The sequence below is a fragment of the Pinus tabuliformis genome, chromosome 6 (assembly GCF_031772625.1).
Source record: "Pinus tabuliformis cultivar Carrire ecotype Pingquan chromosome 6, CPIR1, whole genome shotgun sequence".
NCBI classification, from domain to species: domain Eukaryota; kingdom Viridiplantae; phylum Streptophyta; class Pinopsida; order Pinales; family Pinaceae; genus Pinus; species Pinus tabuliformis.
In genome coordinates, this window is record NC_142292.1 from 1554010241 (window position 1) to 1554024186 (window position 13946).

The window sequence follows — 13946 nt, forward strand, 5'->3', positions numbered from 1 at the left end:
CATTTTTGGTTTCCCTTACTTATCTAAGTTTGTTTGCATTTAAGTACTAATCACATTTCTATTCATATTTTCCTTTTTTCGGAAAGGCTTGTTGAATACTAAAGTATTAAGGAAGAAGGCCTCACAAGACAAAGCATTGAAATTACGAGGTTTGTTAAGAAACAAAAGGTATTCCTTAGAGTACAAGTTTTCCTCTCTTCATGATAAAGGTATCTTCATTTCTACATTACTAACATTATTGTGTCTAGCTCTCTTGAATCATAAAGGTTCTTGATAGGGTGATTTATCATCAGATAAATCTACCCTCCTCATATCTTTAATTATTCTTGTGGAACCCTAAAAAGGTTATTTGTAAAACCCTAACTTAAGGGTATGTCGATGATAATGTGTGAAAGCCTAGCCTACTTAGGGTTAATGATGAAGTCTAAAGAGAATATTTGATGCTTTGATGATGCGATGTCATCAAGATTTCAGAGGTTAGTCTTGCAAAGTTTCGACCAATTCAAGACCTAATTCCTTATATCTCAACCTCATTGGGGACATGAAAAGAAAAAATTAGAAAGAGAAGACCACTCTGATACCACTGATCCGAATTTAAACAAGAACACAAAAATTATAGATATAACCATAAATACAAAGATGCAGTATAAATAACACTTCATTTCATTAATATCAAATACTGAAATATGCTTACAAATAGAATGGAAATAAGATTGTCTCAAGTGATGGTAGCTTATCTCTGAGAAGTGATGTGGCATATGCATCCATACAAACTATGTTACAATGAGGCTCAAGGACCTACTTATTATTGAAAAACATGAGAAAACCATAAACAACCTAAACCCTAACCCTAGGACATGTAACACCAGTAGTTTGTGGGCCCCGTTGGGGTTAGTTGGATAGCCAACTTCCTGGGGTCATAACTTGGTCATATTATGTACATTTGGTGTGTATGATACCTTGTTGGAAAGGTCTCTTTGAGTACTAAAATATTTTATACAAGCCCTTGCCTTTGGTAATGGGCTTATAGCGGACATAAAAAGAAACATCATTTAGGGGGTAAAAACAACTTTGGAAGTTCTGGACCCGAAAAACTGTTAAAAATAGTAACTGCTTAAATAAACAAGGAAAGAAATGAAACTTAATGGAGCTTTAGGTGGGATAGGAGGGTGGCCACCAATATCCACCTGGATCAAGCTTCGAGAAAATAAAGAATTTGTTGACACATGCACTACTGTTATGGATTGAAGATCTAGACAAAGAGTTAGTGGTATGCACAAATGCTTGCAAGGGAGGACTTGGTGGAGTGCTTATGCAGGATGGACAGGTCGTATGCTATGAGTCCTAGAAACTAAATGAGCATGAGCAGAACTACTAGAAATGTGATCTTGAGTTAGAAATGATCATACATGCATTGAAAATGTGGAGACACTATCTTCTTGGCAGGAGGTGTGTACTTATGAGTGATCACATTGGGTTGAGGTATTTGTTTGACTAGTCGAAACTAAATGCGAGGTAGGCTAGATGGCTGGCCACTATAAGCAAGTATTATTTTGAGATTAGGTACATCAAAGTTAAAGAGAATAGGATGGTAGATTCTATCAGTAGATGGGTACAGGTACATCACTTGGTAGCTATGAGCTCCTATGGGATAGATTAACAGGATAGGATCTTGCAAGCAGGTCAGCAAGATGTCAAGTATATGGAGATTGTGCATAGGTTACAGTAGGGTGTTGGTACAGGTACATGTATAGGTGTAGGTACATGTACATGTATCGGTATAGGTACAAGTGGAAGTATAGGTACATGCATAGGTACAGGTAGAGGTACAAGCACAGGTGCACAGCGTATGGATTATTGTCTTATCACATATGGATTGGTCAAGTTCCGAGACATGATATATGTACCAGATAGCAGTGAACTTAAGAAGGTGATATTGAGGGAGTTTCATGAAAAACCCTATTTAGGTCACCTAGGCTATCAGAAGACACTGACAATGGTGAAGATCTTTTACTATTGGCTGAATTTGAAGAGGGATGTAGAAAATTTTGTGGTGAGGTGTTTTGATTGTTAATGATTGAAAGTATAGTGTAAACATCCAAATGGACTACTCTATGCAATTGCGATTCCAGAATGAAAATGAGAGGTTATTTCCATGGATTTCATCACATGGTTTCTAAGGATAGTGAAACAACATGATTCCATCATGGTCATTGTGGATAGGTTAACAACGGTTGCACATTTCATTCTGGTGAAGTCTATGTTCTCAATTAATGATGTGGCACAGGTATTCATTAGAGATGTGGTTAGAATGCATGGTGTTCCAAAGATAATTGCGTTAGATAGGGATGTGAAGTTCACATCCTAGTTTTGGAAGGAGTTATTTCTAGGTTTGGGCACAGAGTTGGCCTTCAGCACAACTTATCATCCAAAGATAGATGGGCAGTCCGAGAGGGTGAACAGGATATTGGAGGACATGTTAAGGATGTATGTGATGCATCACTAGTGGAAGTGGGAAGAATATCTCCCTTTGGTAGAGTTTGTATACAACAATGATTATCAGGAGTCATTGACAATGAGTCGTTTTGAGCATTGTATGGGTGGAGTTGTAACACTCCTATCAGTTGGGGTGATCTGATTAGCAGGATATTGACTAGACCTGATATTTTGGCAAACATGGAACAAGGAATGCAGGAAGAAGAGTTATGCATATAACAACAAGTTTTTCAAGGAGTTTTAAGTTGGGGAACATATGTACTTGCACATCAAACCAAAGAAGAGCTCCTTGTGGATTGGACCATGTGCTAAGCTTACCCCATGGTTTTGTGGACCCTTCAGTATCATTAAGAGGATTGGGCCAGTAGCCTAGTGACTTGCATTGCCTGCAATAGTGAATGTCCATGATGTTTTGCATGTATAATTGCTTAAGAAGTATGTTAAGGATGTTGATCATCTGATTGACTGGTTTGTATTGCAAATTGAACTAGATGTAGAATTCCAGCTAAAGCCTCAGTGTATATTGCAGAAACAGTTTCTCATGCTCCAAAACTGAGCAATTGAGCAAGTTAAAGTGCAATGGAATAACTTTGGAGATGATGAATCTACATGGGAGATGACAGATAATATGTGGCCAGTGTATCCTTCCTTGTTTATCGATTGATGAAAAAACTTCGATATGGTGGTTTGTTATATGCCTTATGGTGGTTTGGCATATGCTATATGATGTTTTCATATATTCTTAGATATGGTGTTTAGTATATTTCTTGATATATGCTTTGGTATATGATTTGGTATATGTTTTTAGTATATATTTGTGGTAATGTTGCGATATGTACACATGTATATGAATGTAAGTACCTCCATGTGCTATGTTATAAAGCTCTACTATGTGGTATGCTATCATGTTGTCATGATGTTTTGTTTTGAGTAGATATTTCATTGCAAATACTATGTCTAGTTATGTTATAAAGCTCCATGAGTAGTATGTCTTGTTTTAGCAGGTTGCTGAGGTATATGTGTGATTGAACACCAAGGACAATGTCCCCCATGGGGAAGGGTTCTGTAACAACCCTGGTGAAAATTCCATGTAATAAAAGTTAAAACAATAACCATGGTTTATGGGAATTGAATGTTGGGCAACACATCCTAGGGGGTGTCCATTTGGTTTTTTATGGCTAAGGAAATTGGAAAAGGCAATGGATAAGGCTTTGGGATGGAAAAATGGAATTTTTGGCACAATTATTTATGAAAATAATGGAAATTAGGAGAAAAGGGAGTTGAAAGGTCACAAGTTGCATGCGAGGAGGAAAATGAAGGGAAATAATGGAAAATGAAGAAAATAGACCCCCCATTCATAAAAGGCTTCTGAGGATCAGTTGGTAGCCATTTGTCAGTTGAGTTTTTGGGCTCTCCCATTATTCTCTGTCTCTCACTCACACTTGGAAACTTAGAGTTTCTTGGAGCACTTTGGCATTGGATCAAGAAAGAAAAGAAGGAAAGAGCAAGAAAATACCAAGCATGGAAAGGAAAGATCAAGAAACTACATTAGGCTTCATTTCAGGTATCGACTTGCATGTGGAGTTTCCTTGCTATATTTGGCATGCATGGGATTGCATGTGGTTATTTTCTACCACGTCCTAGGTTTTGCTAGGTGTGACAGTATTTTTAGCCTAGCCTTTCCATTTCCTGATAGCTTTGATGAGATGGGCTCTCTCATACGGTTTATGTGGGATGGACGGATTGGATTCAAAGCTGAGTGGAGTGGATCTTCAAATCGAAAAACACATGGTCTGAGTGGTCCTTGATCTAGACTGAGGATCATCAAGCCACTAGCCTAGTAACCCGTGAACTAGACTATGGGTTGCGGTAAAGCCAAATTGTGTGTTTTGGTGGGCATAGGAATCCTTGTCAGTAAATGGCAAGATATAGGATAAAGCCAAGAGGCGGATTTTCTCTATGTTGGGCCTAGTGGTCTTGGGATGGGATGCATGGTAAATCTTGGAGAGTATGTCTTGGTGTAGGGCCTAGTGATCACTAGATTAGACTATGGATGCATGGTAAAGCCCGAGATACTAGGAGGCACTCAAATTCCTCATGGTGTAGGCAGAGAATTCTAGCAGCATCCATGTTGATTGGTGTTTTTGGTGTCTTCTATGAGTCCCAAATTCATGCTTGGAATATGGCATGGGGGTGATTGGTTGAAAGGAGACCTGGCTCAGCCAATCTATGGTCAGGTGGAATGTGGTAGTCCCAACTCTGGTTGGTTCATTACTTTCATTAATGAGAAATTCATTCCCTTGAATTTCATGTGTAGATGTATTGATGTATATGTGGATTTTGATGGCTAATATGTTTTTGGTATTTATTTTCCAAGTATGTTGCTTATATGTATATTTTATGACAACATGTATGTATGGATCTCATTATTTTTTTACTTGTATATGAATGGATAATGTGTCTATGACCTAATAGATGATAGTGCATTAAATGACATGAGTGAATAATGGTTCATAGCAATTCTTAGATAAGTATGAGATCCCTACACTTAGTTCTGTTGTTTACACATGTAGGTTACATGTTGATGATGTGTTTGACAGAATATCGGTGATGGCTAGTAGGGGTGATTATGGTGTTGTACATATTATTTCTTTTCCATGATTGTTTCCCTATACTTTTACTGATTTCAAGCGACATTTGCTACATTTTGGGTAGTGCCCTGGGCTTTGGGCTTGAAAAAGTGGCTTAAATCTCAAGGTCACTAGCACAAAACTCGCAATATTGGTCTCTGGTCACTAGCAGGCAAGCCTGTGATAGAGAATTTTGGTTTCCGGTCACTCCCTTTCCCATAACATGAGAGTGACTATGGCCTAAGATATCCATAACAATAGTGGGACACAGGGACATGTTGTCTTAGTGGCTGACTTGTCTCCTGAGGGTTTTGTTGATGATGTTGGATGAATGTGTGTGATGTTCCATGGATTCCACTTCCTTAAGGTCACATAGGACGTTGAATCTTATCATAGTAGCCTCTTGTCTCATGTTTACCCTAGTTGGCATGGTTACTTGGGTGGATGTGGGAGGAGAGTGTTACATTGTTAGTCCCCTATTGCCAATACTTGTGATGAAACATGGTGGTTGCTAAAAAGTGATGGTGTATTTGTGGTATGTACATTTATATTTGTAACTCCTATTTTAGGAGACACTTATAGAACTCACCTAACTCATCATAAATACTCTCCACCTACTGATTTTTATAATTTTGTATACACCTAATGAAAGAAAGAGTGAACAAAGTTTATATACTTAATGAAATGCAAAATGTACAAAGTGTATAGTGATCACAATCCTCTTGTGCACTCTTCTTATCTGAGTTTCTCATTAATCTCTCACTTGTGCACATATCAATTAGTAGTAGAGCTTTTGATTAGCAATTTTGATTTACAACAATTTTAGTTTTCTTGCATTCCTTCCCACTCAGCATTTTGCTCAAATTCTTGATGAACTTTGTACCAAAATTGAAGTGATAGTTGCAAGGAAACTTTCATATATTATCATTTAATTTATTGTAATGATTTTGTAGTCAATCACATGAGGTCCTCCTTGTTCATGCAAATTTTCCCACCCATTTATTCATAGGTGTCCAAATTTTATGCCATAATGAAACTCACAAAGTCGTTTTTGGCATTCCACATGATTTTGCCACATTTTAGTGGAATTTCCTCAAATATTTTAGTAGATTCCTATCACTATTAAAACCATGGAATTCTCATTTCTTTCTAATTGTATTTCATAAAAGATTATGAAACCTCAGGAATATCTAATGCTTCTCATTTGTTTGGTGGAATCATCAGAACCAACAATTTTTTTGTGTTGTTTCTATTATTTTCCTATAAATACTTACTTTACCCCATTGAACTTATCTTTCTGACTTCTTAATGAACTATAAAGTATATCAAGCTTTTGCAATATTCCAATGCCATCCAGAAACTTGCTAATCAATTGTAGGAAACATGATGAGAAAAAAATGAGTTATTGGAAGAGGAATTTGCAAGAAAAGGTAGTAACTTCTAGAAAGGAGAAGGATTTCAAACCCCCGGCCTAGGGAAAAAGGCCTGAGAGGGCTTCCAACTAAAAAAAAATTGAAATTAATTCTAGGCCACAAAAGACTTTCGATACTTACAAAAAAAATGAATCTTTGAGCTTAATTTTTTTTAGAAGTTATTTAAAAACAAATCCTAAGACAAATCAAATTTTTTAATGCCTCAAAACCCTAGTGGCTAGGGTATAATAGAAATAGAGAATGATATTTGAGGATTTAGAAAAAAATGGGGAAATTTAAAGTTATAGAATACATTGTGGGGTTCCCTTGTCTCTCCTTAGATGCATTGGCACATTTGAATTTTTCTTCTTTGTAATGAATTTTCCATGGGTTGACTTTATCAACCTTTTCATCTTGTTCTATTTTTGCCTCTTGCTCTGTGGGGGATGATTCTATCTCCTCTTTCTTTGTGGGAGCCATGGGGAATTTCTATAGGTGATATGTAGTTAATAAGAAGTTAAAGTTGAGTGAAAGGGGTGATATGGGTGATTGTTATTCTCCTTGCCTAGGTTCCATCCGGTAGTAGGATCTTTATTGAATAACTTTTTCCTCTAGCTCCAGTTATGTGGGTAACAGAGGGTGAAGGATGTACTAAAAAATCTATATCTCTACATCATGGAATGGTGGAGGCAAGTGGAAGCACGCAATGTAGGATGGTTAAAGGATTGGAGTAGAGAGTGTTAAACAAGTTACCAAATTTTGAATTACTAGTGTGAGTGCTTAGATATACCAACACTCTTTTTAAATGATGTAACTCCAACACACATTATCATTCCTTTTTTGTAGTCATAAGCTTCATTCATTTTTAACACATTTTAAATACAATATAATCTCAAGGATATATATATATATATATATATATATATATATATATATATATATATATTTGCAGTAGAGAGTGTTTAAGAATTACCAAATTTTGAATTACTAGTGTGAGTGCTTAGATATACTGACACTATTTTTAAATGATGCTAACTCCTACACACATTAGCATGCCTTTTCCATAGTCATAAGCTTCATGCATTTTTAACACATTTTAAATACAATATAATCTCAAGGATATGTATGTATATATATATATATATATATATATATATATATATATATATATATATATATATATATATATGACAAGATTAACCAAATTATAACTTTATTTAAAATAATAATAATTATTATCAATTATAAAAATAATTAACATATCAGTTTAACATATATACACTTGAAAAAACATGTAACAAGATTACAGAGGTTCACTTCACCTTACCATGTATATTCTTATTTTATAAATAGAATATGTTATAATATCATGGGCTAATATCATGGCTTAATAATACTACATGCCCAAAAAACCATCACTCATATTCATATGACACATATTCAAATGATTTTTTTTAATAAAACAATTTAATTAATAGGGAAGAATATCATAACTACGTTGGAGATAAATCTCAACATTTGATCTATATATATTACTAAAATTCTTTTAGGATAGTCCATGGAAATTAAATCCCTACCATCCATCCAACTAATTGTTTAAAATTAAATTAAAATTGTGGAATCGTATTACAAAATAAACATCCTCGTACATATATATTATATCTCTACCACAAAATTATAAAATATATGTAAAAAATATTATATATATACCACAAAATTGCCTACGTGATATATATATATATATATATATATATATATATATATATATATATATATATATATATATATATATATATATATATATATATATAATTTTTCTCTGTAAAGACTAATTCTATTAAAAGGAAAAAAGAATAAAGTTACAAAGAGGCAGAAGCCTCAGCCGAGAGCATTTGATTGCTTTCAGGTCATCAAAACTGTCCCAAAATTGGGAAAACCAGTTACAGTGAGCAAAAAATCCATACATAGGAGCCTGAATACTGCAAGAAAGCCAAAATGGGGACTTGGGATAGCCCTCTTTGAAACAGTGGAGACAAACACCTAAAGACCGAGATGTTGTACATGGCAGCCATAAAACCACATACTTCCGAGCCACATAGACATAGAACTAGACTACCGAGCCGCAGAAACAGAACCAGAACAACAAAACCATAAACGTCCGAACCTGACCAGTGAGCGAATAAGAAAACTCTGGGAAGACACGAAGGAGTCCAGGTGGCATCACATGGGGTCCAGTGGCTCCTCAACGATAGGGCATGCATTGCCATACCAGATTTCTCCATCCCGAACCACGACACCATCCCCGCTGCCGCCTGGAGGGTCCTCCGTTGGACGGGTGCCGCTAGAGCTGCCCGCAATGGTCATCGAGATTGTGGCATCATGTGAGCTACCACCTGGTGGCCGAGCTTTGCCTGGATTGTCACCCTCCCCATGCTGATCGCCACGCCTTTCCGCCATACCTTCTTCTGCCGGATTCTGCACAGTGGCAAGGCAACCCACAGTTCTGTGAATGCCCTGAGGATGCTCTGCCACAGTACGCGCAGGAGCTTGAATCTGAGCTTCTTCCTCAGAGAAAATGATGGTGATATTAGCCGTAATGATGGGCCTGTTCAGGCTACTCTGAAATTTGAAATGAGTAGTTTGGAAGGCATTGTGCGGGAAAGGTCTGCGAGAAGGGCTGGGAGGAGGAGAATTCTCTTGGGATGAAGGCGGAGAGGCAGGGGGCAGAGGTTGATCAACTGATTGAGCTGTCTAAGGCTACGCATGACCACCATGGCACCCTCCATGGCGGCTTCTCATGCGATGATGCACCATGGCTGAGTGGCGAGGGGAAAGCTCAGAAGCACTGGAAACTTTAGGGGGTAGCCGAGACTGCACAGAAAGATCCTGAGAAGGGCTCAGAGAGCAAGGCTGAAAATGGGAGAAAGACCATCCAATTCCAAAAACAAAAGCCAACAGGAGCCAGCAGTGATTGCTTAAAACCGTTCTGCTGCAAAGGATTCCTACATTGGACGGGCAGAGGTTAGAGAACGGGGAGCAAACAATGGGTTCGAAGGCTGAATGCTTCATGATTAAACCAACAGCTGCCTTGTCTCGACCAATGTGAACATTAAATTCAATCTGCAGGCGGACCTACTCGCACCTTATGTGAGCAAGCATGAGCCAAGTATGGGCTTGGAAAATACCGTCGGCCAGTAGCTGGCAAGGCCGAGCGCTGCCACTCTTAATTGTTATCATTAATGAACATGAAAATCACCCACATCTGGGTTATATATATAATTTTATCAATACTGAAATTTTCATTTACCATCTAAATAAAATTTACCATAAGGGAGTGGGTGAGGAAGAGTGGTAGGAAAATCTATGGAGGGATATCTCACATTTTGAGGTTTGAGTTTACGAGGGAAGAGGGGGTGAGGAGAGTGAGGGGTAATAGAAGGGGGAAAGGGATAGGAGATAGGGATGTAAAGTATGGTGAGAGGGAGTCTAGGGTAGCAAGGTGTGGGGTAAGGGAGGAAGGGGAAGTGTAACAAGGGGAGTGGAGAGAGGGGTAGTGAGGTGGGGGGAGTGGAGGGAGGCTCAAAGGGAAGGAGGGGACAAGAAGGGGGTAAATAATATTGTTGGAAAAAAATCAAGGAATAGGGGTCAGCTCGGGAGGATTGGCTTGCAGGGATAGGGATGAGGTTGGAGAAATATAAAATGGAGGGGAGGGAGATTAGGTAAATGGAGTGCGGAACTAGGGATGATGGTGTGAGGAAGGGAGGGAGAGAGGGGAAAAGAGTAGGATGAATATGATGATGAACAAGTGAGTGAGGGTGATGAGGGGTGATGGAGGTGGGGAGTGAGAAAGGATAGATCAATTGGGGGGGAGGGGTAATGTGGTAAGAGGGACTTAAGAGAAACATTATTGAGAAAGGGAGGCAGATGGATAGGGGATCATATGGGGTGGTAATTGGGTTAGGGAGGGTACGAGGGGACAAAGAAGGAAAAATGGTGGGATGAGGGAGGAAAAGTGTAGAGAGGGAGACGAGAGGAAGGAAGTGGGGACTAAGAGACGATGGGGTGACTGAGGGTGGAGGAAGGAAAAAAATGGATGGGATGAGGTATGTAGTCAAGAGGGAGTGAGAAGGGGAAATGAGGGGGAATCGAGGGATGATGTGTGGGGTGAGGGAATATGGGGCAAGGGGAGGAGGGGGTATGAGGGGGAAAGATGAATAAGAGAGGGAGTGGGATAGGGGAGGATATGAGGGAGAGAGAAATAGGGAAGGAGGTCTAAGAGAGGGATGACATTAGGGAGTGAGGTGGGGGGAGTGAAGTGACTAGAGTGAATGAATGGGGAGTGAAGGGAGGCGGAGGGAGAGGAGAGGGAGACGAGAGGGGAGGGGAGGGGAGGGCAGGTGTTGAGAAAATGAGGGAGGAGAAAGTCGGTAGGGGATGGGAAAGTAGGCAAGAGAGAGGCATGGGGGAGCAAGGGATAGTGGGGGGGAAGTGTTATAACTCAAAATGGAAACCTCTTGTGTCGACTAGAAAAGAAACCCAAAATGAATCATGGAATGCAAGAAGAACTCCATAGAAACCCAAGGAAAGCTCAATTTTTCTTCTTCAATGTCCCTCATACACTAGCAAGGAGATTTGTCATGCTCTAAGTGGTCTAGAAAGTAGAGTCGCAATGTTCCAAACTATCTAGGAAGGAGAGTTGCAATCATTCAACACCTCAACAAAATGGAGTTGAAGAAGCTATTGTCGATAGAGAGAACGGATAAGGGTGGAAAAATTGAAAAAATAATCATAATTAAAATATGAGGATGAAACGACCATATTAAACATGGTTCAAAAAGTGTCTAGATACATCTGATAACTATTGAAACCCATCTAGAAAAGGAATTCTCTCTCTAAAGAAAAGGTAGAGAAGAAAAGATATAAGTATATGTTCTCTATGGAGAAAAAGGAGAGGATAAAAGAGATCAATATTTGTTCTCTTTGGATAAAAGGGACTGAAGAAAATCTATTGGTATATGTTGTGGGAATGAGAATCTAGTTCTAGTTTTGATAAGCTATAATGAACAATAAAACCTAATTGTGACCTATGCTGAGAGGAGGATCTAAGGGAAAGAACCACAAGGAACACAACATTGTAAGATAATTGATTTAATAGATTAATTACATTTCCCCCATTTCTTTTTCCCGTAAGAAAATCCGTAATTTTATTCATATGAAAAAATTACATTTTGTAGATGCTTAAAACATATGCAGAAGGTTGTCCATGTAATAGCATGAGACAAAGTTACATAAAAGAAAAAATGAGATCAAGCTAGCCTATGCTTTCTGCCCTTCTTCCTCTCCACCCTACGCCATCCATCAGAGTTGGGGGAGGGTGCAATAATGGCCAACTGATTTTCCATTGTGTTCATTGGAAGTTCTTTGTCAGATTTTGATCCTTCAAATCCATGTGTTCTTTTGATGCCGCCTACTTCTAGTTGTGGTTCTCGTTGCTGTTGTATATTGTCTGGCCCTAGATGTGACTCTGGGGAAACAAACTCCTGAGTATATTTCTGTTCTAGTTGTATCTCAGGTGTTGATTAGTTCCCTATAGGTTCTGTCTGCATGTTCTATTCTTCCATCAGATCAGTATGCTACCATCCTTTGGGCTTTTTTGTTGTTTTTTGTTGCCTTTAGGGTCCTTTCTGGCCAGTGGGAAGGTATACTGGAGGTGCCATGTTTGCATGCAGTTGCGACATCTAAATTTTGTGTTCGCATAGTTAAGTGGTTGCTTCCTCAGTGTATTATTGTAGTTTAATGTAATGTGATCAGGTAGCCCCTAACTCAAGTCCACGTCTACACATATTCTAGCAAATGTGAATATTCCCCTACTAACTCTGTCTTCATCTATTTTTATGAATTTCTCCAAGGTATTCCCAATGGATATTAAGACTTTGTGATGCCAAAAGTGTAGAGCAAGGTTATGTAGCTTCACCCAAACAGGCATTGATGAGACTTTCATAGTATTTGCATCAAATTTAGCAAACCAAGGGGTGGTGAAGAGGCCAGCATTGCCCCAAAACCAAGTCCCCTGATTGATAATACTGTCTCATTCTTGTTCTGTGTCCAATCTAACTATGAAGAAACCTTTTGAGCATAGGTGACTTTCACAGTTGGGTGTCCATGTGGAAAAAATCCATTGATGCAAAGCATCGGATTTTGGCTAGAAACCATTAAATCTACAAATGACAACATTTTTGGATAGATCAGTGTGAAGATCAGTTACCTCTAACATATTTACTTGTAGCATTGGGGATTCCAATTTTTGATCCACTATATAGGGGCCTGGTAGCTCTGGTGTTGTTGCTGATTTGTGTTGCATTTTTTCCTTTCCTTTGACTACGTCATGAAAGGAGCCTGCATTTTTTAGGCTATCTCCATTACATCTGCCATGTAGTCTCAGATTGAGAATTATGGTTAAATCATTGATGATACCATATTCCTGAATATTATGGAAATCCTGTATACTACGTCCTATATATATCAGATTTTGGTATTTGGTGGGGGTTCCAATTTGGTTCTGGATTTCCTTTTTTAACTATTGTATATTCAACCCCTTTCTGAGCCTCATGCAGTGATGTCTACCCCCAATCATTTTGATGAAGATTTGTATCTGTTCTTCACCCATGCAGTTTGAAACATTTGATTTGGAGTCTCGATTCATCTGATTGGGAATATTTTCTGTAAACCCCAGTGCACCCTCTTTCTTGTATTTTGTCCATGCCATAATTCCTCTAGATCTAGTTTGTATGGGTCCTTTTCTAAGAAATCTATCATTTCCTCATTTTTAATTGGGTCCGTAGTTGTCGGCCACCATACATCTATGTAGGACCTCCCCTGTCTAGATGTATATTGGGACGCAACAAGCCCCTCTACTCTAGTCCATGCTCATGCTAGTTTGAGGGCCACGGATCCATCGCCACGGTATACTTCTGGCCAGACTGGTTGATGCTCAGTGACAGCGGTGTCGCTTGGAGTGCCAGGTATCCCATCCATGTCCATGCTAACCTATTGCTGCAAGAGGGATCACAGCTCATACGCAAGTAGAGATGCCTGGTGGATATTCCCCTGGCCATGCAGTCATGGATATTATAGGTGAGGTTGGGACAAAATAAACCCTTTTTTCGTAAGCAAAACTTGTATGGTGCTCCTTTCCAGTTTTGAATCCTTCTCTGGCTGAGAGGGGGAACTTGCTATTCTGTGGACACTTTTAATAGACATTTATCGAGCCTAGGGAGATGCCTTTCTTGAAAGATGATAACAAGGGGCCGCCATTGAAGTTGCATAGCTCCAATTAGGGTTTTTCCGCTTCTCTCTGAATTGATTTGCTTTTAATTCCTACACTTTCCCCCACTTATATGTGTTATTC